The sequence below is a fragment of the Ipomoea triloba genome, chromosome 8 (genome assembly GCF_003576645.1).
Source record: "Ipomoea triloba cultivar NCNSP0323 chromosome 8, ASM357664v1".
NCBI lineage: Eukaryota > Viridiplantae > Streptophyta > Magnoliopsida > Solanales > Convolvulaceae > Ipomoea > Ipomoea triloba.
This window is the reverse complement of record NC_044923.1, coordinates 19,566,849-19,591,702: the sequence shown is the minus strand read 5'-3', so window position 1 is coordinate 19,591,702 and position 24,854 is coordinate 19,566,849.

Here is a 24,854-nt window from a genome sequence, read left to right as displayed (position 1 = left end):
TCAGCTTCTGGTAGGATTGGATCAGCTAAGGAAGGAACTTCTATATTGAATGCTTCCCGGTTTCCATCCAATTGAAGATCCTCCTCAGTGGTACCACTCGAACCAGAGCTGGGAACTTGATCATCTGCCGGAGGGATTGGACTTGAGGAAGGAGGTTGTGCATCGACAGGTGCTTCCCGGTTTCCACCATTGATGAGAACATCTTCCCCCTCAGTACCTCTCGAACCAGCAGGATTTGAAACTGTCTGCTCTCGTTGCTCATCTGGCTGCACCTCAGTCTGCTCAGGCGAATCAGGAATCACTATGGTTTCAGGAGCAGCTGGTGCACTCCACCTTTGCCTATCAAACATTCTGGCCGCAAAGGTGGACGCCGTGTCATCTGGGAGTAGGAATGGAGATGGCTGCTCCATATAGATTGGAAAGCCCGGCAGTGTGAGCAACGGAATTTCACCCTCTCGAACTGTCTGTGCTTCGTCGGTGTCAACCGAGAGTGTGGACTCAGGAGCTGGCAGAAGTAAAACTGAGTTGGGTTCTGCCTCAAGTGCTTCAGAGGTCTCGGATTCACCTCTCGAAGCGGCTACCTGTGCGTCCAGAGCAGAGTCACTGACTTGGGACAGAGGAATTGCGGTTGTTGCTATCGGATTTTCAGAATCATCTCTCGCAACTCCTGAGGTCTCTCCTGGACCTCTCGTATCCTCTACTTGATGTCCCAAGGATAAAGCAGTAGCGAGCCTGAGATCTTCTTGATATTGTGCCTCTAATTCAGGATCCACTTCAGGCTCGTCTTCTTGTTCATCAGCAGCTATGCCCTTGCCTTTGTCAGATCGGCCAAGATTCTTCTTGGTCACATGCATTTCATGGGCTAGGTCTCGAAGTTCATTGGATGGAATCTCGGTAAGGTTTAACCAGTTCAAAGCAAAGATCTCCTCAGCCTCCATAACTGCTGCTAGTGCAATCAGTTGATCAAAGGGGCCTGTTCTCCAATTGATCCATCGGAGTACCCTGGAGAAATCATCCAAACTAGGCACGTCTTCAACACGTTGATCCAACTGAGAGGTGACTTCGTCATTCAGATCATGAGGCTCAGCAGATAGGATTTCTGTCTCTGATGCAGCTTCCACTGTCTGCACATCGATCTCTCGATTGTGCTCCGAGAGATCGTCACCCAACCCAACATCTGCTATGGCTCTAGCTATCGATCCTTCAACTTGAGCAGATTCAGTGGGTGTCAACTCCACATTTTGAGCACTTTGCACTGGGTCCCTGACCACAGTGCCCTGATCATTAGCAGCAGTTACCACTGTGTTGTCTTGGACTTCAACTGCTGGAACTGCTATCTCTCGAACCACCTCTCGTGGTTCCTCAACATCTCTCTACACTAGATCACTGATCCCAGTGCCTCCAAACTTTCCAGTCTCCTCTCGAGACCTACCCACAGACTCATCAGCAGTACCAGCACCATCATTAATATTCAAAACAACAATTATCTCACCCGACATGGAACTGGTAGGGGGCACTCTCTCAACCTCAGCGGCCATTGTAGCCTGAGATTCCCCCTGGGCTTGTGCCCTGTCCTCGAATGGTATTGGAATAACAGAGGGTGTCACCTCTCGAGTCTTGGTGACAGCATTTGAATTGGCTTTCTTAGCCCTTTTTGGCAAAACAACCCTCTTAATCAGTATACCCAGTGGTGTATCATCAGAATCCTCTTCCTCAGATTGGGCTTTCCTTTTGCCTTTTCCCTTAGGCTTTGAGGGAGAGGGTGCAATCTTCACACCCTTAGACTTTGGAGCCTGAGATTTCGTCCTACCCATATAGGTATTTCGATGAATCTCTCTTCCTTCCCTCAACTGCAAACCCTTTAAACTTAGTAAATACTGAACAACAAAGCCGAAACCAACCTTTTTACTGATCGACTGGTTGGTGTTTGAAACTGAGCCTTGCACTTNCTGCACTTCAGTCTGCTCAAGTGAATCAGGAATCACGATGGTTTCAGGAGCAGCTGGTGCACTCCACCTTTGTCTATCAACCATCCTGGTTGCAAAGGTTGATGCGGTGTCATCTGGTAGTAGGAATGGAGATGGCTGCTCCATATAGATTGGAAAGCCCGGCAGTGTGAGCAACGGAATTTCACCCTCTCGAACTGTCTGTGCTTCGTCGGTGTCAACCGAGAGTGTGGACTCAGGAGCTGGCAGAAGTAAAACTGAGTTGGGTTCTGCCTCAAGTGCTTCAGAGGTCTCGGATTCACCTCTCGAAGCGGCTACCTGTGCGTCCAGAGCAGAGTCACTGACTTGGGACAGAGGAATTGCGGTTGTTGCTATCGGATTTTCAGAATCATCTCTCGCAACTCCTGAGGTCTCTCCTGGACCTCTCGTATCCTCTACTTGATGTCCCAAGGATAAAGCAGTAGCGAGCCTGAGATCTTCTTGATATTGTGCCTCTAATTCAGGATCCACTTCAGGCTCGTCTTCTTGTTCATCAGCAGCTATGCCCTTGCCTTTGTCAGATCGGCCAAGATTCTTCTTGGTCACATGCATTTCATGGGCTAGGTCTCGAAGTTCATTGGATGGAATCTCGGTAAGGTTTAACCAGTTCAAAGCAAAGATCTCCTCAGCCTCCATAACTGCTGCTAGTGCAATCAGTTGATCAAAGGGGCCTGTTCTCCAATTGATCCATCGGAGTACCCTGGAGAAATCATCCAAACTAGGCACGTCTTCAACACGTTGATCCAACTGAGAGGTGACTTCGTCATTCAGATCATGAGGCTCAGCAGATAGGATTTCTGTCTCTGATGCAGCTTCCACTGTCTGCACATCGATCTCTCGATTGTGCTCCGAGAGATCGTCACCCAACCCAACATCTGCTATGGCTCTAGCTATCGATCCTTCAACTTGAGCAGATTCAGTGGGTGTCAACTCCACATTTTGAGCACTTTGCACTGGGTCCCTGACCACAGTGCCCTGATCATTAGCAGCAGTTACCACTGTGTTGTCTTGGACTTCAACTGCTGGAACTGCTATCTCTCGAACCACCTCTCGTGGTTCCTCAACATCTCTCTACACTAGATCACTGATCCCAGTGCCTCCAAACTTTCCAGTCTCCTCTCGAGACCTACCCACAGACTCATCAGCAGTACCAGCACCATCATTAATATTCAAAACAACAATTATCTCACCCGACATGGAACTGGTAGGGGGCACTCTCTCAACCTCAGCGGCCATTGTAGCCTGAGATTCCCCCTGGGCTTGTGCCCTGTCCTCGAATGGTATTGGAATAACAGAGGGTGTCACCTCTCGAGTCTTGGTGACAGCATTTGAATTGGCTTTCTTAGCCCTTTTTGGCAAAACAACCCTCTTAATCAGTATACCCAGTGGTGTATCATCAGAATCCTCTTCCTCAGATTGGGCTTTCCTTTTGCCTTTTCCCTTAGGCTTTGAGGGAGAGGGTGCAATCTTCACACCCTTAGACTTTGGAGCCTGAGATTTCGTCCTACCCATATAGGTATTTCGATGAATCTCTCTTCCTTCCCTCAACTGCAAACCCTTTAAACTTAGTAAATACTGAACAACAAAGCCGAAACCAACCTTTTTACTGATCGACTGGTTGGTGTTTGAAACTGAGCCTTGCACTTGTAGTTTTAGGAAGTTGAAGATGATGTGCGCCAAGTCCATTTGAACGTTGTTCCAGATGGCATGGAAGATTTTGAGGATGTCCAGATTGATCTCATCGGTTCCAGATGCCTTGCTGAGGATGAATTTCATGATGAGATCAGCTGCAATAGTAAACCTCTCCTTCAGATGGTATTTGCGGAGGGCAGAGGTTGCGCTGGACGGTGCATTCTCCAGTCGGATTTTGTCCCAAAAAGCTTGCTTGTCTAGGCTGTAATCCAAGAGGTGCTTGACTGCCTCCTCTGATGCAGCAAAGTCGAATGCAGCCCTTAGGTCACCCACGGAGGTCGTGATGTCAATCTCATTGAATCGACTCTCAATCTTGCCCTTTGTGACCTTAGCATTCGCGAACCATTCGGTGAAGTCGAGGTCGTGGATGGTTTGATAATCATGAGTCATGTATTTCATGAGCCAGGCCTTCTCGAACTTCTTCAGGACTTTCTCTGCTAGCTTCGGGTTCGTCGAGTGGTTGACAAAACCTTCTCTGTCAAGGATGCTCCCTGCCTTGACCTGCTTGATGAGAGTTCGAATGTGGGCCAACTCTTTCTGGTAAGCTTCAGAAGATGAGGTTGAAGAAGATGATTCGGACGCCATTGTTGATAGCTTGGTGTTTTGGAGGGAATGTGTACAGTGTTTGTAAATTGGGGATTTTGGATATTCGGTTTGAGCTTGAATCCGGGTAAGGATGATGAATTTGGCTTTTATATCTTGTGGATTTGGGTCGAATATATGGGCAGGGTTGAGAGTTTGACCCGACAGGTGATCCCGGTTGATTTAAAAGAGGTGAAAGGTCAGAAATACCCTTTTATAACGGTTAGGAGTATAACATATGGTAAGGGTATTTTTGGGAAAGTATGTGACGGTTTAGAATTTAAAAGTGGGGTTATAAGATAAGGTAACTAAAGCATGCTCCCATTAATCAAGATAGTGCCCTTAAAATTTGGAAAATCGTCAATAACCGAAGACCACGTGGCTAACTAATAGCCGTTCCACATATATCCGTTGAACACATTAGTTTCACCTTTCGAAGGTGAACGTTCAGCTGTACTAGTTTAAGGATCTTCACCCTGAGTGATTGATCCCTAAACCTCCTTATTCCTCCGTATTGATCTGGTATATCCAATAACAACGCATTCAAATGGTTAAGGATCTTCCCCCTGAGTGATTGATCCCTAACCCTCCTTATTCCTCCATTTAGAGATACACACAGAACCAGTTTGTTATCTTTCGAAGTGATCTCTCGAACTCCCCTTCTTCGAGACATAAATATATGTATAGGCAAACTGATTAAGTATCTCTCGAACTACTTGTCGAACACAGATTGCAAGAAGAACAAGATTGATTCATCCAAAAGATATCACTTGGAACATATCCTTAAGTTCACTTAGTGATTTCCAGATACATTACATATGAATCAATATACTATTAGATTTCCTAGAAACTTTTGTTTTGGCCTTGGAAAGCCATATAGGAATCTAACATTAGAGCAGGAACTAGCCATCTAAAATCATATTTATTCTAGTAACAGAACTAGAGGTGGCTAATTTTTCTTGTTCTTCTCTACCTCTCCGCTGCTGCACTCCTCACAGGCTCCATCTCCCTTTTCCTTGGTTCTCCATTTGGTTGAGGGAGATCCTTTTCCGGAATGTGCAGCTGTAAGAGTCCCACTTATACGAGACTCTTCTCCTGATTCCAGTATCCCATCATTGTGGATCTCCACGCATTTGGGGATCCATTCACCTTGGATGGAAATAGGATGCTTGCTTGGATTATCAGGAAACTCCGCAATCTGTTCACCCTTAGTTGATTCTGGATAGTTTTCTCCTTGAAAGTCTTTGGACTTGGCTGCCGATTTCCTTCCTCTATACCAGAATGGTACATCGTCTTTTCCTTTCTTCTTCTCCATGAAGAAGTCGATGACATTAATTGCTGAGAAAACCCCTCTATTTATAGCCCAAAAACTTAGCACTGTTGAGTCACGGGATGCTAAATGAATGACCATTCAATGCTGTGTAACTCCAAAGCTGCCATAAAGTTGATGAAACCGCTCCTCACATGCGAAACAGTTCATGACACTAAATACAAGGAGATAAGATTTGACCGTTCAACCTAATTCTATCATTCCCAATTCTAGCCTTAGTTGAGAGAATCTATTTTCACATAACGCCTTTGTGAAAATATCTGCTAGTTGCTCCTCCGTTGCAACATATTCCAAAGTTATATCCTTTTTCTCAACATGGTCTCGGATGAAATGATATTTTATGTCAATGTGCTTTGTCCTTGAATGTAGCACCGGATTTTGAGTAATAGCTATGGCACTAGTGTTGTCACACATAATCTTAACCTCTTTACATTCAACACCATAATCTAGTAATTGTTGCTTCATCCATAAAATCTGAGCTCAACAACTTCCAGCTGCTACATATTCTGCCTCAGCGGTACTTGTAGCTATCGAATGCTGTTTCTTGCTAAACCATGAGACAAGTCTTCCACCTAGAAACTGACATGTCCCAGATGTTCTCTTACGATCAATTTTACAACCGGCAAAGTCCGCATTTGAATATCCCATAAGTTCGAAAGATCCACCTCTCGAATACCAAAGTCCAACACTTTGCGTACCCTTGAGATATCTAAGAATCTTTTTAGATGCATTTAAGTGACTCTCCTTAGGACTTGCCTGAAATCTAGCACATACACCTACTGCAAAGGATATATCTGGTCTACTAGCAGTTAAATAAAGAAGAGATCCGATGATACCTCGATACGTAGTTTGATCAACCTCTCGGCCTTCACTGTCAACATCGATGCGTAGAGAGGTTCCCATAGGTACTTTGACTGAAGATTTCCCTTCTATATTGTATTTCCTGAGCAGATCCTTGGTGTATTTCTCCTGGTTGATGAAGATACCTTCCTTAAGTTGTCTTACTTGTAGTCCAAGGAAGTAGTTGAGTTCTCCCATCATGCTCATCTCGAACTTCCCTTTCATCAAACTGGAGAACTTCTCGCACAAGTCTGGATTGGTGCTTCCAAAGATGATATCGTCCACATAGATTTGCACCAATAAGATATGATCTCCATCCTTAATTCTAAACAATGTTTTGTCCACTAGGCCTTTGGTGAACCCACACTGAAGTAGAAAACAGGATAAAGTGTCATACCAAGCTCTCGGAGCTTGTTTCAAGCCGTAAAGTACCTTCTTCAACTTGTATACTTTGTCAGCTCCCACGTCCTTCAAGAAACCCGAAGGTTGTTCAACGTACACCTCTTCTTCAAGAAGTCCGTTCAGAAAAGCGCTCTTGACATCCATTTGATACACTTTGAAGTCTTTGAAGGCAGCATATGCGAGAAAGATGCGAATGGCTTCGAGACGTGCCACCAGACCGAAGGTTTCATCAAAGTCTATTCCTTCCTCTTGGCAGTATCCTTTAGCAACAAGTCTGGCCTTGTTCCTGACAATGACTCCATCCTCATTCATCTTATTTCTGAAAACCCACTTTGTTCCAATGACGTTCTGATGATGAGGTCTCGGAACTAGTTCCCAAACGTCGTTCCGTTCAAACTGATGAAGTTCCTCTTGCATGGCTTGCACCCAATCTAGATCACATAGAGCCTCATCGATCACCTTAGGCTCTATTTGAGATAGAAAGCAAGCAAACATGCTTTCTCTGTATGCTGATCTGGTTCGAACTCTGTCACGTACATCTCCAATCACTTGATCAGCAGGGTGACTTCTCAGCCATCTTAGGTCGGGTTGTGGCTCCTCAGTTGACTCCTCGGTGGTTGGTTGGGATGTAGGAGGATCATCTATGATCTGGATTGAATCAACTGAATCAGTAGCATTCTTCTTTGTAGTGTCTTCATCATCTGATTCTGACTGGAGTTCTGCTACGTCTCGAACTATCGGCTGCTTCTCATCGAGAGGTAAGTCTGATCTCTCGATCATTTCCGGCTGAACTTCCTTAGAGTTTTCAGCTGCATCTTTTGACTTTGATGGTTGATCTGTCGATGCTCTATCATCAAAAGAGACATGAATGGATTCTTCAACCACCAATCTCTGCTTGTTGAAGACTCTGAATGCTTTACTTGTCGACGAGTATCCCAGAAATACACCATCGTCTGCCTTTTCGTCAAAAGCCTTTAACTAAGTCTTTCCATTGTTGTGGATATAACATTTGCATCCGAATGTGTGGAAGTAGCTTACGTTTGGTTTCCTCCCGTTACACAACTCGTACGGAGTCTTACCAGCTCCTTTCAAGATCAAGGATCGATTTTGGGTGTAGCATGCTGTGTTGACTGCTTCAGCCCAAAATCCCTGAGATATATTGGCTTGTGAGAGCATGGTCCTTGCAGCTTCCTTGAGAGTTCTGTTCCTCCTTTCAGCAACGCCGTTCTGTTGAGGTGTTCGAGCAGCTGACAACTGATGATGAATCCCGTTCTCCCTGTAGTAGCTCTCGATCACTTGGTTAACGAACTCTCCACCTCTGTAGTAGCTCTCGATCACTTGGTTAACGAACTCTCCACCTTGATAGTAGCTCTCGATCACTTGGTTAACGAACTCTCCACCTTGATCTGACCTCTCGATCACTTGGTTAACGAACTCTCCACCTTGATCTGACCGATCGATCACTTGGTTAACGAACTCTCCACCTTGATCTGACCGAATCTTGAGTATCGTAACGAACTCTCCACCTTGATCTGACCGAATCTTGAGTATCGAGACATCCTTCTCAACTTGAACTTGCTTCAAAAGATTTGGTAGGGCAACTTTTGTATCGCTTTTCTTGGTTAAGAATACGGTCCAGGTGAATCTTGTGTAGTCATCTACTACCACAAGAGTGTACTTCCTTCCTCTCATGCTGGGTGGATCCACCGGGCCAAATAAGTCCATATGAAGAAGACTTAGTGGTCTGGTAGACGATGTCTCGGCTTTGGTTTTGAAAGAGGATTTGATCTGTTTGCAACGTTGACATGCCTCACAAATCTTGTCCTTCCAAAACGTGACTTTGGGCAGTCCTTCCACAAGATTCCTCTTAGTAAGCTTGTTGATGGTTTTGAAGTTTAGGTGGCCTAGGTGCAATGTAGCGTTATACGATTGATAATCATAAGGAATACTAGCAAAGACTCTAGGCCTCTTAGGTGCATAAATCAGCTTAGGTTGAGGCTTGACCTCGAACTTACGCACCATGCCCCTCATGGCCTGTTTGGTCACGTGGTACCGTTGAAACTGAGGTTTATTCCACGGTTCATATTCTTGTGACCAATCCTCATCAAATGGGTAGTGTCTGCCTTCCTCCATCCGTGAGTTCCTAAGTCTATAGATCTCAGACCTTCCATATTTGCCTTGAGGCGCATTATATGGAATGTAGCTTCTTTTGTACTCGGAATGGCCTTGCGAGAGATAGCTAGGTGATCTTTCGATATTGTTAACCCGGCCATTCTTCGTAGCTTTCCTATACTTTCCATTGCTGGTGTATAGGGACGGTTTGTGAATAGCTACCCTGGATTTTCCTGTTGGTCCTTTATGACCTTTATTCGGTTTGGATTGAGATCCTCCATTACTTGAAGTTCCCAAACCGTTGGTCTACTTATCTCTCGAGAGACAGTTCTGACGGAACCCTAGTCCGGTTCTATCATTTGTAGGTCTATGATCATTTACCATTTTCTCCACTACTTTGAATGAATTAGTAAACGATGCAATAACCTCTCTAAGATTAAGCTCTCTAGCCTCTCGAGCTTTGCACTCTTCCTTAACTTAGATTATTTCAGCTTCTAAATTGCTTACTTTGAGATTTAGCTCTGAATTCTCTTTCGAGACATTCTTAAGCATTTCTCTTTCAGCAATTAGTCTACTGTTCTCCTCCAGAGCTTTAGCATGAGTGCTATTAGCGATGTTGAGGTCCCTCCTGAGTAATTCCATGGTCTCGAAGGGATCCTCATCGCTTCTAAAAGAAGAACATTGGGAAGTAGAGATAGAGCAGCGAGATGTAGAAGTGGAGGTTACCTCATTGTTAATAGCCATTAAGCATTAATCCTCCTTTTCTATAGTGTATAAACAGATGAGCCCCCTCTCATCCTCTGAGCTGCTGCTTCTCTCGCTGGAGCTTGATGTCTCGGACTCCTCGATTGCCTTCTCAAGTTCCTCAGCCACAAGCGCCTTCCTGCGCGAATGCGTCTTTGATGAACTTTTGAAGCCTCCTTGTGTTGGCTTCTCTCTGGATTCCACTTTCCTCCTGGAATCCTTGCCTTCTTGGCCTTGATATTTGCTTACCGGTGGGTAAGGACATTCGGCCTTGAAATGCCCCGGTCTCCTGCAGTTATAGCATAGACCTTGGTTTTCTTCCTCCGTCCTTCTGGATGGATATCTTTCATTTTTCCTTCTTGAGGAGGAAGGTGAACTTGTATTGCTCTCCGGTGTCTTCTTCATGAACTTCCTGAATTTTCTCATAAAAAGAGCAAATTGTTCGTCAGATAAGAGATTTGTGGGATTAGAATCTGACCTTGAGGAGGTGGATGGTTGATCAGCAACCAGTGCCACATTCCGTCTGTCCACCACGTCCTCATCTCTCGGAAACATCTCATATTCGAAGGCTTTGAGATCTCTAAATAGTTGGTCGGTTGTGGTGTTCTTCAGATCCCTGTAGTCGCGCATTGTGATCACCTTCATCTCCCACTCCTTGGTAAGGCCTCGTAAGACCTTCAGGTTTAGCTCCTTTTGTGGGATCTCCTTCTTGAGATCACTAATCTCGGTTGACAACTTCATGAACCGAGATTCCATGCTGTCGATGCTCTCTCCTAGCTTCATCTTGAAGTCCTCGAACTTCTTCATTGCCACAGTGAGCTTGTTCTCCTTTTCCTGTTCCTCACCTTCACCAATCAACATCAAAGTATCTCATACCTCTTTTGCTGTGGTGCACTTTCTGACTCTTGGGAAGATGGTTTCATCTATAGCTCTGAAGAGGATATCATTGGCAATGTTGTCAAGGTTGTTTCTCTTCCTATCATCGCTCGTCCATTCCTTAGGTTTTGGTACGTACTTTGGTGTGTCTTTGGTTTGCTCTGCAGAAGTGTTGACCATTAAGATCTTGACTGGTCCAGTTGATATAACCTTGGTCATCTCATCATGGAGGGCTGATAAGTACGCAAGCATGCGTGTCTTCCAGTCATCGAACCTGCTAAGATCAAAAAGGAGATGTTTCGACAACATGCTGTCCATATTGAAAATTATCTCGTGCTTTGAAAACTTTTTAAAAGATTTTTCAAAGAAGGATCTCTAGGCAATATAAACAAAGGTTTATATCGATCAGAGAGCTTGCTCTGATACCAATTGTTGGTCCCAAGGGGATGGGGTACAAGTCTAGAGGGGGGGGGGGTGAATAGACTTGTATAAGATTTTTGCAAATCTTTTTCGACCTCTCGTGTGTATTGGACTTAGGATGTTTAGGTCCGATACCTCACAAGATGAAGACAAAGTTTTATGCACAGCGGAAAAGTTATCCCCTTTTAATTTGCACGAGTTTGAGTTAGTTCGAGAGGTGTGGTTATATGCAGTGCAATTCGAGAGATAGTTAGCGAGAGGTAAAAACAGAAAGTAAATGCGAGAGAGATTTTTAAGTGGTTCGGCCAACCCGCCTACGTCCACTCTTCTTCTAGAAACTCCCTAGAAGGATTGCACTAAAACTTCCCTTTTTAGTACAATATCGAGCGTTTGAGCTTTGATCACGAAGCCCGCCTCAAGCCTCAGGTTTTTCGCCCCGCTTCTTGTTACTCCACCTCTCGAGCACTTGAGCTTTGATCACCAAGCCCGCCTCAAGCCTCAGGATCTTCACAAGACAGCTCCCAGGTTACTCCGCCTCTTCTTGCCTTCTCCAAAGCAAGGTTGTTCCGGTTGTCACAGGTTGAGTGTAACAATCTCCAATCTTACCAAAAGCTTTCGATGGATAATCTTCCTTGTAGTGCAGCTTCGGTCACCTTCTAGATGTGCAGTAGTTTAAGCTTTGTAACTCTCTCAAAACACTAAGATGTGTTTTCTCGCTGTTATGAATATCAAGTATGATATTCCAGATTAAGCACTTGCACTTTTGAACGTTTGAACTAGACACCTCTTATGATAGCTTGAATTTTTCGAACCTTACTCAATTTTGTGTCTTCACGTCCTTATATATGAGAGTTGAGGAATAATTCCGTTGGAGGGATACTTATTCCGTTTGAAATCTGTCTCCCATGCCGATCATGGGACTTGCATATATTTAGCATGTTTCATGGAGTGGTGGTCTTGTAACTTGAACCTTTTGTCTTGTAGTGAATATCCCATATTCCACTATCTTGAGTCCATACTACACTTACTTCTTTTGGTAAAAGTTACTATTTTTATATTCCCATTGATCCTCGTTTTAGGGAATAAGACCGACCTCTGATTGGTGCATCTTCTATCCGTTGGTTGTGGAGTTCTGACGTGGCATCCACTTCCGGCTGTTCTATTTTCCCATAATACTCTGTCAGCACCTCCTTAATATTTTATCTCCATGATATTCTTTTTCTCCAAACTTAGATTACTTTATCTATGCGTGTTAACTGTCGTTCAGTTCATTGGAGAAGTGCTAGTCTATCGAGACCAAAAATTGATGTCTCGACTACTTGATGTCTTGATCTCATGTCTCGAACTGGATTGATGTTTCGAGAGATTCCATCTCTCGAACTCTACTTATGTCTCGAGACTTAGTTGATGTCTCGCAGACCCTTATTCCTCCAGTGATGTCTCGTGCCTTCTTCTGATCTATCTATAAGCTTACAACACGAAACTTCTAAGATGTTCAAACAAGTTCACCTTAAGCTTAAATATTTTTCGAGTTGAGCTCAATTACCCGGTTGTATTTTCGCTCATAGTTTACTTGTCGAACTTACATATATTTCCTATCTATCGAGACTTAGGGGATTGAACATTACATTCGGTATCATCAAAACCTATTACAGTATGTTCCTAACAGTTGTCGCAGCAAGGAGACGCGATGGGCACGAGAAGTCACCGTTAACATAGCCAATGAGCCCTTGGCTGCGCAAAAAAGGAACGATTTGCATTCGCCAGAACAGGTAATTTCGTGTTGTCAGTTTGATCGACACGAAATGATGAGCGGAATTAAGGTGGTTGGTGACCGCGGAGTAGGATCAGTGGCGGCGATGGTGGTGGTTAGGGTGCGATCAGACGCTGAATTGGCCATGGTTTCGAGGAATAAGGGTAGAGAGATAGTCCTATCGTAGTCTGATACCAAATGAATGTTTGATTAACTGATTCAATCGATACACCACAAACTCCTACAATAATACAACTATTGTTTAGGACCTATACAATAGGCTACTAATAGGCTAGACTAATTCACAACCATACACTTTCCTAATATATCTAACATGGTGAAGCTCGGATCACCTAAATTTATATTTTTTTTAAAAAGAATTTTGTTGACTGAGAAAGTCATGTGTAAAGAGTTCATGGAGGCTCACTGCAAAAAAAACAAAAAAAACAAAAAAAACAAAAAAAAAAACAAAAAAAAAACATAAAACATAAAACATAAAACATAAAACATAAAAAAAAAACAAAAAACAAAGAAGCAAATTTTTGTGTGAACCATGGTCCACACAGTTGTGTGGATCAAGGTCCAAAACGATATCATTTTGACGTTTAAAAAAAAAATTTCATTAGTCAATAATGGTGTGTGCTCAGCTGTTATCGTCATTCTGCTATCATTCTCCACACATTCTCCGTAACCGGCACTTCTCTATGTGAGTTCCTTCTTCGTTTCTCTCATTGAATTCATAGATTTCGATCATTCAATTAGTATCTTTCGATCGTCCAAGTTAGTTGATCATGGATCGCATTAGTGATATGAACAACCAAATGCATGCCATCGAAGAGGATGATGATATTCCAGGTTTTTACATAATTTACATGCAATTCCTATTTCGTTTTTTAATTGTATTTCGATTTATAATGTGTTTTTTTCTGTATTGTAGGTGATGTGAATGTTTTGATTGATATTGAATCAATTTCTCCAAATGATGTTGATGTTAGATACAATCCTGGTCTGGCACCCAACTCTACTTGAGACCCTCCACCTCTTCAATGTTTGAAGACCGTACATCTCCCACCCCGCCTACACCACCCACATCAACACCGACCTACTAATTAAAAACCCTGGCGTGAAGAAACCAAATATTTCAACACAACTTCGTTGTTTCTATTCTTCTCGACCATACTACCTTGTACATCAAAACCAACAACGGAAATATAACGCATGTAGAAATCAACACCATGCTCCGCCGTATCAAACCGCTACCCACTATAAAGCTTGACAGAGTTATCACAGGGAACAATATTTCGTTTCACCAGGTGAAATATTCAAAACACAACCGTCAGGTGCACATGTCTGAGCTCTATTAATACCTGACAGACAGAAAACAGAACACCATAAATACCAATATGTGCACGCCGCACTAGCGAATGCACACAAAAGCAAACAAAAAAACACGGCACCCAACGAATCTACTCAATGTGCATACAACAAAACCATCACAACCCCACATCTAGCCCTAGGGATGAGACACTATCTACATAACCCAACTATACTAAAAAGAAAAAACACAACCAACATAGATGCAAAAACACCCCTAGCAAGCCTTAGAAATGACACACCAATGATTGCATACACGAAATACAATACAGTGCACACACCAGACCGATAAATGTGCACACGACTACGTCATCAATCCCTCACCTCAACACCATCCCAGCAAACACGCAACACAAAAACACGACACCAGTAGTTTCATGGACACACATATATCTCGAAAGTGCACATAACCCATCTTCATCCTCCCTACATACCCGCACTTAGTCGCAACACTACCACTATGCCCTCTCTCCCCCACCACCACCGATATGAACCTCATAATCCCAATGGAATTTGTAATGACAACCAACACACACAAACACAACACCACCACTCAAAATCAACTTTAAAAACCAGTCAAACAAAAAAAAAAAGAATACAAAAATACTTGTAGGTGGTGAATTAGTCAATTTACCAAAATTATATATATATATATATATATATATATATATGTATGTATGTATGTATATATAACGAAAAAGTATTTTATAATTTTTAATTTAAACCCAACGAACAAGAAAAGATAAGATGGAGAAATCCGAGTCGTGTGTAACACACACTTTCTTTAAAAGTGATTCGCTACCTCCTGAGGGTGCTAAGAGTGTTGTAGCGTCTGTCACCCAAGATAAAACATATTACAGTTTAACAATTGAGCACTCAAATGGAAATCCAAGCGAACTAGAACACAAGTTGAGCACTTCGTGCAATTTACGTAAGTGTTGGCTGGAAATTTCTTTCAAGTGAAAAACGAGAGGGGATAAGAAAGAAAACAAAAAGATTTTGATAAGTACAAATCCAACAACCAAAATTATCTTTCAACAGTAAGGTATTTATAAGAAAAGTTGAAATAATTAGCATTAACACTGGTTTAAAACCTAGTATGTAATGTTCAACCCATTAACCTGGAGATTAATTCTAGAATTAAAAATTGGAATTAATTCGTAATTAATTCTGAAGAATCAGAATTAAATCATCCAAAACGGTACTCTGAAGAGTAGTTCGAGCAGTACTCACGAATAATAAAGGTTGCACACGAATAGTCAACTATTCGGTCAAACCAAATAGCCAACCTACTCGAGCAGTTAATAAAAATCTGAATGGTAAACTTGGATTTACTACTGAGCAGTCAGAATCTGAATGGTAAACCTTGATTTACTACTCGGACAGTGGATCTGAGTTGGAAAAATTATGCGAAATATTTGGGATAACTTAGCCTGCAAGGCCAACCAATTTTCAGACGACATTTATGCCCGCAGGTGCCAGCGTACACGAGTCAAGCCATTTCAGGCTCATTTTGGGATTTGATTTACACCGCCCTGTGCACGTAAGAGAGCCCCTATGCTATACAATTCAACCTCCTTCTAAAAGGCTCTTGTATATATAATGGTGCAAATTCACTTCCCAAACCAATATGGGACAAGTACTTTTTCAAAGTCTTTCCACATTCACTTTCCAACTCAAATGGGTTTACTTTGAGAATCAATTTCTCATTAACCCATTGTTGATTTTACGGCTGCGCTACAACCGTTTCGGTTGGCCAACACTACCGTAGAACTCTAGAGAATTTATTGAGGAAAAAATACAAGCATAACAAAGGAGAACACTTATACATGCATTAAATTCAGAACCCTTAACACTGTGACCCCAATGGAGTATTTATACAAGAATAATAGGCTTATGCAAGGAAGTATGAGAGAATCTTAACAAAAATAGCTTTAGGAAGGTTGCTAGGGCTACCTAAACTACCACAATATTTGCCAAAATCTGGAATAGGAATGAATCCCCAAAATCCCCCTATAAATGATGATTCCGCACAGTCATCGCCTCAAGGCGCACCGGGTTGGGCGCCGCTTCTCAACTGCCTGCACAACCTAGGCCACTTCGAGTCATTCAACCCGAGCCTCAAATCGAGAAGGACTAGTCAATCAGCGAGCTCCAGTTATTCTTTTGGGTCGGGTACCCCAATCGGGGGTATCAATCACCCATTATCTGTTTTGAGCGTACAATATATCAATTTCTTAGTCTCACTACGAAGAGTGCGAATCCACTTTGACCCTATCCAAATCGGAAGTGGACCCTACATACATACATTTATGCTAACAATTTCAACAATCTCCCACATGAATGAAATTTGATTTTCGAGACATAAAAAATGACATGAATGTGCTCTACGATCAACCCCTACATAGCATAGGTAGGTGTTACCCTTTGAACCTTGCCTTATGAAGATATTTTTACTCTATTGACTGTTCGGTATAACTTGATGTCTTTGAACCGTACTACCGTTTCTGTAGACGATGACATATCCCACACAGGAATCTTCCAACCTTTGTTATGTTCCTATGAGTGTGCTCGTTTTTGTCATAAATCTACCCCATCTTTCTTAGTTACCTAGATTCGTTTCAAGTATATCGTTGTTTGAATCTCAATACTAGAAAGATTTTTATTTTACGCCATATCCGATTTGATGAGAATGTTTTCCCTTTTGAAGCAAATACTTCTCCACATGTTCCTGTTTATGCTCAAGATGCATTACCGTGGGTTGTTGTCAGCACCCCAAGCCCACCACACTACCAACAAGAGAACATGACTGTGTCAACCACGTGTCATGTCTATGTCACCTAGATAAAAATGGACATGAACATGAAACCCCCTAGACACGATCGTATCAACTCCACCCCTAATCCCCCAGCAGAGTTCACACCCGAGCATCCTCCAGATTTTCCTTTTAAACCCCCATGATGAAAGCCACCAACTCTAGCTAAACAAACACATCCTATGGTACTTCGCTAGATGACTCGTGGCTGTATAGGTAGCAATGCTTTGATTGTATGTGTAGAAGATTTCGAGACCACATGTTGCTCTCAAGTTGTGAAGAACTCTGAATGGCGAACACTGATGGACCAAGAGTTCAATGTCCTACTACACAACACATGGAAACTGGTTCCACTTGACTAGGAGTCTAGGATATGAATGTAATGGGATGCAAGTGGGTGCTCTAAGTCAAGAGAAAGGCTAATAGATCAACTGGACGATACAAGGCTTGACTCGTTGCCAAAGGGTTCAATCAAGTTGAAGGAGAAAATTACTTTGACACTTTTAGTCCAGTGGTCAAGCTAACTACAGTAAGAGTTCTCTTATCTCTTGCCATCATAACAAAAAAAATTGTCAATTTTCCAACTTGATGTTCACAATGCCTTCCTAAATGGCTACCTAAGTGATAATGTTTTTATGAAGCAACCGCTAAGATACATAGACAAAGATTTTCCTAATCATGTTTACAAACTACAGAAATCACTCTATGGCTTGAAACAAGCACCTCATGCATAGATCAAGCGTATTCATCATTGCTTACTTTGAATCGGCTTCAAGGCTTCAAAAACTAATGTGTCTTTACTTATTTATTCGGATGCTAACACTCATATTTATTTACTAGTTTATGTCGATGATATACTAATAATGGGTAGCGATAAAGGTCTCTTGACTTTTATTACAAATAGGCTAGCTGATGCCTTTAAAATAAGAGATATGGGACCACCGATCTTCTTTTTAGGAGTCGAGACAATTAACAACAATGGGGACATGATCCTCTCACAAAGAAGGTATATGATTGAAATACTCAAGAGGTCGGGAATGGAACACTACAAACCAATCTCAATCTAATTCCAGTTAATAGTAAGCTAAGTGCAACAACCACAAGTCAACAACATGAAAATCTTACACAATACCTCATTGTTGGAGCACTTCAGTACCTAACCATCACTCTTTTGGATCTCTCATTTGCAGTCAACAAACTTTGTTAGTTCATGCACTCTCCAAACACTAAGCACTGGGTGACACTCAAATGAGTTCTAAGATATGTCAAAGGGACTCTAGACTATTGATTGCATTTTACAAAATCCAACTATGATGATATTCATGCTTTCTCGAACTCTGATTGGATGGGGTGCCCTAATGACTGAAAATTCACTAGTGGTTATGCTGTCTTCATTGACAAAACTTTGATCTCTTGGGCCTGTTGTAAGCAAAATACAGTAGCTAGATCTTCAATAGAAGTGGAACACAAAGCAATAACAGATGTCTCGATCAGTAGAAGTAACACGGTTAGTTGCTCTCATACGTGAACTTGGACTCACAGTAGCAAAACCACTTCGACTCTGGTGTGACAATCTTGGTGCTACCTATCTATGTGCAAATCTCGTTTTTCATGCCCGAACTAAGCATGTAGAAATAGATTACCACTTTGTTCGTGACAAAGTAGCATCAAAAGAGCTACGAGTGAATTACATCTCTACAAAGGACCAACTTGCAGACATCTTCACCAAACTACTCACCACTACTAGATTCAATCTTCTAAGGGACAAGTTCAATGTTCTCTCTAAGGAACCTTAGACGTATTATTAGGACTCTCTACTTTATCAACTTTAGAATTCCTATTTCATCTCTGAATATTATTGTAACTCTACTTTTAGCAGTGTTACTGTAGTTACGACTAAATGTCTCTTTTATCCCTATAAATACATACCTTTATGTACTTTATAAACACGATTAATCAATAATAACACTCTTTAGAATGAAATTCTTCTTCTATCCTCTTACAACCAAATCCTTCATTCACTACGTATTCTTTTTTGAATAAATCAACTAATATCAAATGCCAATCCGCATAGAGTCGGAGATGGTATATTAATCTCAACAATTTTGTATGAAATCTTATCTTAAATAATGGTGACTTGTGATAAGTGACATGCAAAACTCTTCATTTAGAACACCATGCCATTTTGTATTTTTCTTATAAAAAACAAAAATAAAAGATAGAGGCCTATTTGGTAAATGACGGTTAGCTGATTGGGTTAGAAGGTATAATTAATTGATAATATTAGTTGATTGTAGAAAAGTGTTTGGTAAATTAGCTGTTTGGTATAATTTCTATTCTCAAAAGGTTAATTGAAAAGGTTGCTTTGAGTAGTCTTTTGAAATTTAGTATTTTGGAGTTACAAAAGGCTTATTAATTAAACACTTATATTTATTTTTTAACCAAGTCAAACAACTAATAATGGTCAAATAGCCCAAAATTGACTGATAGGCTAATTATTTACCAAACAGGGCCAGAGTAACAATGTAACATTAGACTAAGTTAATCAGTCGTCATTTTTAATGAAATAATAATAAAAAATAAGAGAAAAAACTTGTAGCCGCTATCCGGTGTGCATGGAGTATATTAAACTGTATTCATGTGTAATAGTCCATAAATCACACATAAGAAATAAATATCACTAGGAAGACCATGTGCGATGATGAGCTCGACCGAAAGGAAATTAAATTAACAAGAATCGGATTCAAGATTTTCTAATAATGTTTCATCTACTCGGTCACCTTTCGAGCACACCTAATGCCTTTTTAAAAAAAATAAAATAAAAATAAAAATAAAAACCACACACAAACAAAGTCATGGAATTTTGCAATTTGTAAAGTTCGATGCAATCAATTAATTTCATAATATTGTACACACCGATAACTCAACTTTTTTTTTGGCCGGGACTCCTGGAGCCTAGGCACGTTACAAGAAGATGAGACGAAGAACTTTATTATATTGTTGAGATGACTTAACTGCAATGCTTACAAAACGTTAAAAACTCATAACTTAGAACAAATGTAAAGTATTGCTATTTAATTACTCAACCTTTAAACAACTAATTAATTAATGAAAATACTAGTGTATTGTTATCGCACCGGGTAAACTAAACTTGTGCAATATACTCGATCAAGAAAGTATTGGCAAGAATCAAACTCGTAGCCTTCTAAATATAAAAATCATGTTCCACTCAGTCACACATCCCATCCAAAGTAAAAATGAATCGCTTTGGATGATACAACATGATGGACAACTACATCAAGTTGGTTGGACAGTTGACTTAGTAACACTATAAGATTCCAAATTAAATTTAACTCTTCTTGGGAGATGTCTATTGTCATTCTTGATTTGAGCTGGTCGATTATGGGCAACATATACATGTTTACCTCTTTATGGTCCTTTGCCGGCTAAGATTATAAGGCGGACTTAAAGCGCTTTCAGATAGTAGTGCAAACTTTCTCGTAAATCAAATATGATTTAACCGATCGAAAGAATTAATTTTGGAGGGAGGTTATTACTATAATTCTCTTTACATATTTATTCCTATAATTAATATTCTCATAAATAATGAGACTTTCCTAACAATAATAAACTCAATTTAATGACAGGATTAGATTATAACAGATAACACTTAGACCAACCACAATGATACATATATTATTTGGAGTATTATGCAATGTCTTATTGCCAAATTCTATGCATAAAAAAACATACCATTGTGTATAACAAATGCCACATAACGAATATTCCTAAGGTTAGTCTCCCATTGTCACCTTTAAATGCAGACAAACACAACTTGTTAACTTCTTAATTAATTATAAATCATTTCAACTAGATAATACTAAATCAATTAAAATTGTGTAAATCCAATTGTAAAAAATAAAAAGTGATACATGTTAAGGCAGCCGAGTTGTAGGCTATTTATCATGGACATGTTATATATTGGGATAATAAGTCTTAAATGCTTGAAGTCGGGAGTAATTCTCTACTTGTCAACTTGTCATCATATCGCAAGAATATAAATAAAACGGCAATAGATTAAAGCAGTGGAGTTGATTGCCACTTGCTTGATGATGCGATTTTAAAGATTTTTCGTCAATTTTAGATTTGTAGCATTTAATCTAACCACAGAGAAGTCAATGCTTGTGCCGATTGGATACTACCATGACCATCTATTGTACAATGTTCATCTTTTTGAAGCCCCTTGAGGAGCATCAAGAACAAATTCTTTGCAAATATGATTGGAGTGAACTTTTCTAAATTCACATGATAATAGACATATATCATTAGGCCCTTAATAATTAAAGTTCTATTGCGATCACTAAGAGCAACATCGAAATATATATGGGGCATGAAATTATCAAAATGTCACTACGTGTTTACTATTAATTAGTGCACTACACAGACTAACATTTTGTGGTACAGTGCAGTTCACTCAAAAGTGGATCACAGAGTACTCATAAGTGAACCACATCCCAAAACTTAGTGCACCAGCAAAATATACATGATGAAGGAATTACCAAGATGACACCGCATTTTTTCTATTAGTGCACCACATACTAACACTTTGTGGTACACCACAATTAACTCAAAAGTGCACCACAGAGCACTTACAAATGCACCACACTCCAATACTTAGTGCACGTTCGAAATATAATGATGCAGGAAAATAACAAAATGTCACTGCATTTTATCCTATCTTCATTAATTTTCAACTGTTGATCAGAGCGAATCTAATGGTCAAGATGAATCCGCAAGAGAGAGCAGTGCCGCATTTGAACATATATATATATATATATATATATATATATATATATATATATATATGTATATATATATATGTATATATATATATATACATATATATATATACATATATATATATATACATATATATATATATATATATGGTCATGATCAAGTGTAGCCGGTCCTTAACGTGCGGTCAGTGCGGCCACACCACTATGTATACAAATATACACCACTCAATGTTAGAAAATGCACCACACAAATATGCATTATTAGGTACGCATCACCAAAAAACACACCACTAGGTATGTAAATATACACCACACAGTGTTAGCAAATGCACCACTAGGGGCAAGGGAGTTATGGTGCATTATTTTGGGTGTGTGGTGTGTGTTTTTGGTGTTTTTGTGTATTTTCGTTGTGGTGCGTTTTCTAACGTTGATTGGTGTATTTTCTAACATTGAGTGGTGTGAACCGCAACGACCGCACGAGAAGGCGCGGCCACATTTGAACAGATTTATATATATATATATATATATATATATATATATATATATATATATTCTGGGTCTATATATATGGATAAAACTCCACTACAGTCGCTGTCTCGAGAAAGAGCATGAGATTCCTTTTGCAACGTATACGCTACACAACATGCCTCATCCTTATATACCTTTTGACTTTTTCTTATGCTGGGCCACAAAGACTACTTTATCAATTAGAATTTTTATATAAATAATTTCACATCTTTAAAAAGTGAAATAATGTGCTCACTGGAAAATGCTAATTGAAATAAACAAAATAAAGATCGGGAAAATGACACTTTTTCCCCCTATGTTATGTGCATACTTTTTCCCCCTGTGTTATTAAAGTGGCAGTTTTTACCCATGAAATGTTAAATTGACATTATTACCCTTAAAAATAATTATTTCATTTATTATTTTTCTCCAACAAATTATTACTTATATGTATGGATGATCACGATTCGGTTCGAACCTAACCAAACACTGTAGCAATCATACCGAAATAGTATGGAGGTTCTGGTTATGATTCAAAACCGAAAAAAATAAAATTAAATAATTGTTGAACCGTAAATCGGAATTTAACCACAAACATATATAGTGAAAATGATCAAACACTTATTTTGATAAATTGGTACGGTTCGGTTCCAATTTCGATTTTGAACCGCCAATCAAAACTTATTTATTTATTTATTTTTATAATTTTATTTCTTATTTAAAAATAGTCTAAATTCGAAAATTATTTTATTTTATTTTTTCGGTTCTAAACCGTAACCATAATCGTCTATACTATTTAAGTTCAATTGCTATGGTGTTCGATTAAGTTACTGTGATCTTCCATACATATTAGTAATAATTGGTTGGAGAATAAAAATAAATGTAATAGTTATTTTTAAGGGCAAAAATGTCAATTTAACGTTACAGGGGAGAAAACTACCACTTTTAAAATAACTCAGGGGGAAAAACTGCCACTTTAATAACACAGGGGGAGAAAGTGCTATAAGCACATAACATAGGGGGGAAAAGTGCCATTTTCCCATAAAGATATATACTTACAAAATGTAACCTTACAATTCAACTTATACAGTTCTTTTTTATTTTTTAAATTCGATGCTTCCTACTAAAAAAAATGGAAATGACGTGATTGAAAACAGGTAATTTCTTTTAAAATTGCTCTTGTTTTCTTCAATGATACGGGCATATGGCGACACCAGAATAGAAAATATATATCTCTAAAAGTGTGTTTGGTTCATGAGTTTACACACATAAATGGTAATCACAATTATAGCTAGTGTTTAGTTTACAACTTTTTAAAACACAACTAGGTGATTTGATTACCCATTTAATTAAAAACTCCATTCCCTAATTAAAAACAATATCATTCCATCTTATTGGTAATCTGCTTTTTAATTGTGGATTAATACTTTTAGATTTTTGTTTTGATTCTTTTTTTCATATGGGTGCTTTGGATGTCATTATATTAGGATCAACTTTTTTTTTTTTTAGTATTACTGACTCTGTTACAATGTAGTATATGTTCATAGCTACTTTCTCAACCTACTGAAGCACAAAGAGTCAACAGTTGTCTCCACTGAGGCTCGAACCCACTCCCATCATCTATGTGGGAGTGTAAACCGGGACACCGGGTGCCCCTAGACCAACTTAATTTTTTTATTTTTGTGTTTTTAAAACCTTTATTCTCATTATATGATCACACATAACCAAAGATCAATATAGGTAATCATTTCAATTCCACTCTTCTACCATCTACCAAACATGTAAAATATAGTTTTACCAAAATTCATTACCATTACCAAGTATTTGATTCTCATTCCGATTCACGTTCCCTTGTGCGAACTAAACACACCCTAAAAGTATTCTTTGAGTTAGGATCACACACTTTCTACGACACTAAAATCAAAAATTTTTATTCTCTTATATTTGTGTACTTGTGTACGTAGTAGTTTGTGCCACGTTTTGAACTAAATCAAATCGTTTATCATTACACCAAAATTTATAACTAATAGTAAAGACATAATTTTATTTTCTTATACTTGTATAAGAGTAGGGATGCTTTTTTATGACAAGTTATTGAAGTTATCTTCGGAGCTTCTGCCCAATACCCTGTGTATATAGACCCACAAATACATACCAGTGGCATTTATATTGTACTGTTTAATTTTATAGGAATATCCGGAATAATACTTAGCAAGGCATGGGCATCTCCAATCCTATTGCATCCAAATTAACACTAGCAACCTCTAGAGAATTAAAACATTAATTAAAATATTATGAGTTTTTTTTTTCTTTTTAAATTTCTTTAGCTTTGGGTTGACTGACATCACTAGGAGATTTTCAGGCATCAATAATGCCAACTAAAAATGTCAAAAGACATTTGTATTATGCTAATGCCAGTCATACATTGCCTGCTACCAAAGTATGTAATGCCACTATATACTCATACATATATGATATATGTTACTCAATACTTATTATCAAATTACATCTATAATGTTATGATTAAGCGCTTACCACTATACCAAAAAGTATAATATCATAATTAAACATTTAATACTACTCCAAAAGTTATAGCTAATAGTGAAGATGACACTTTATATCC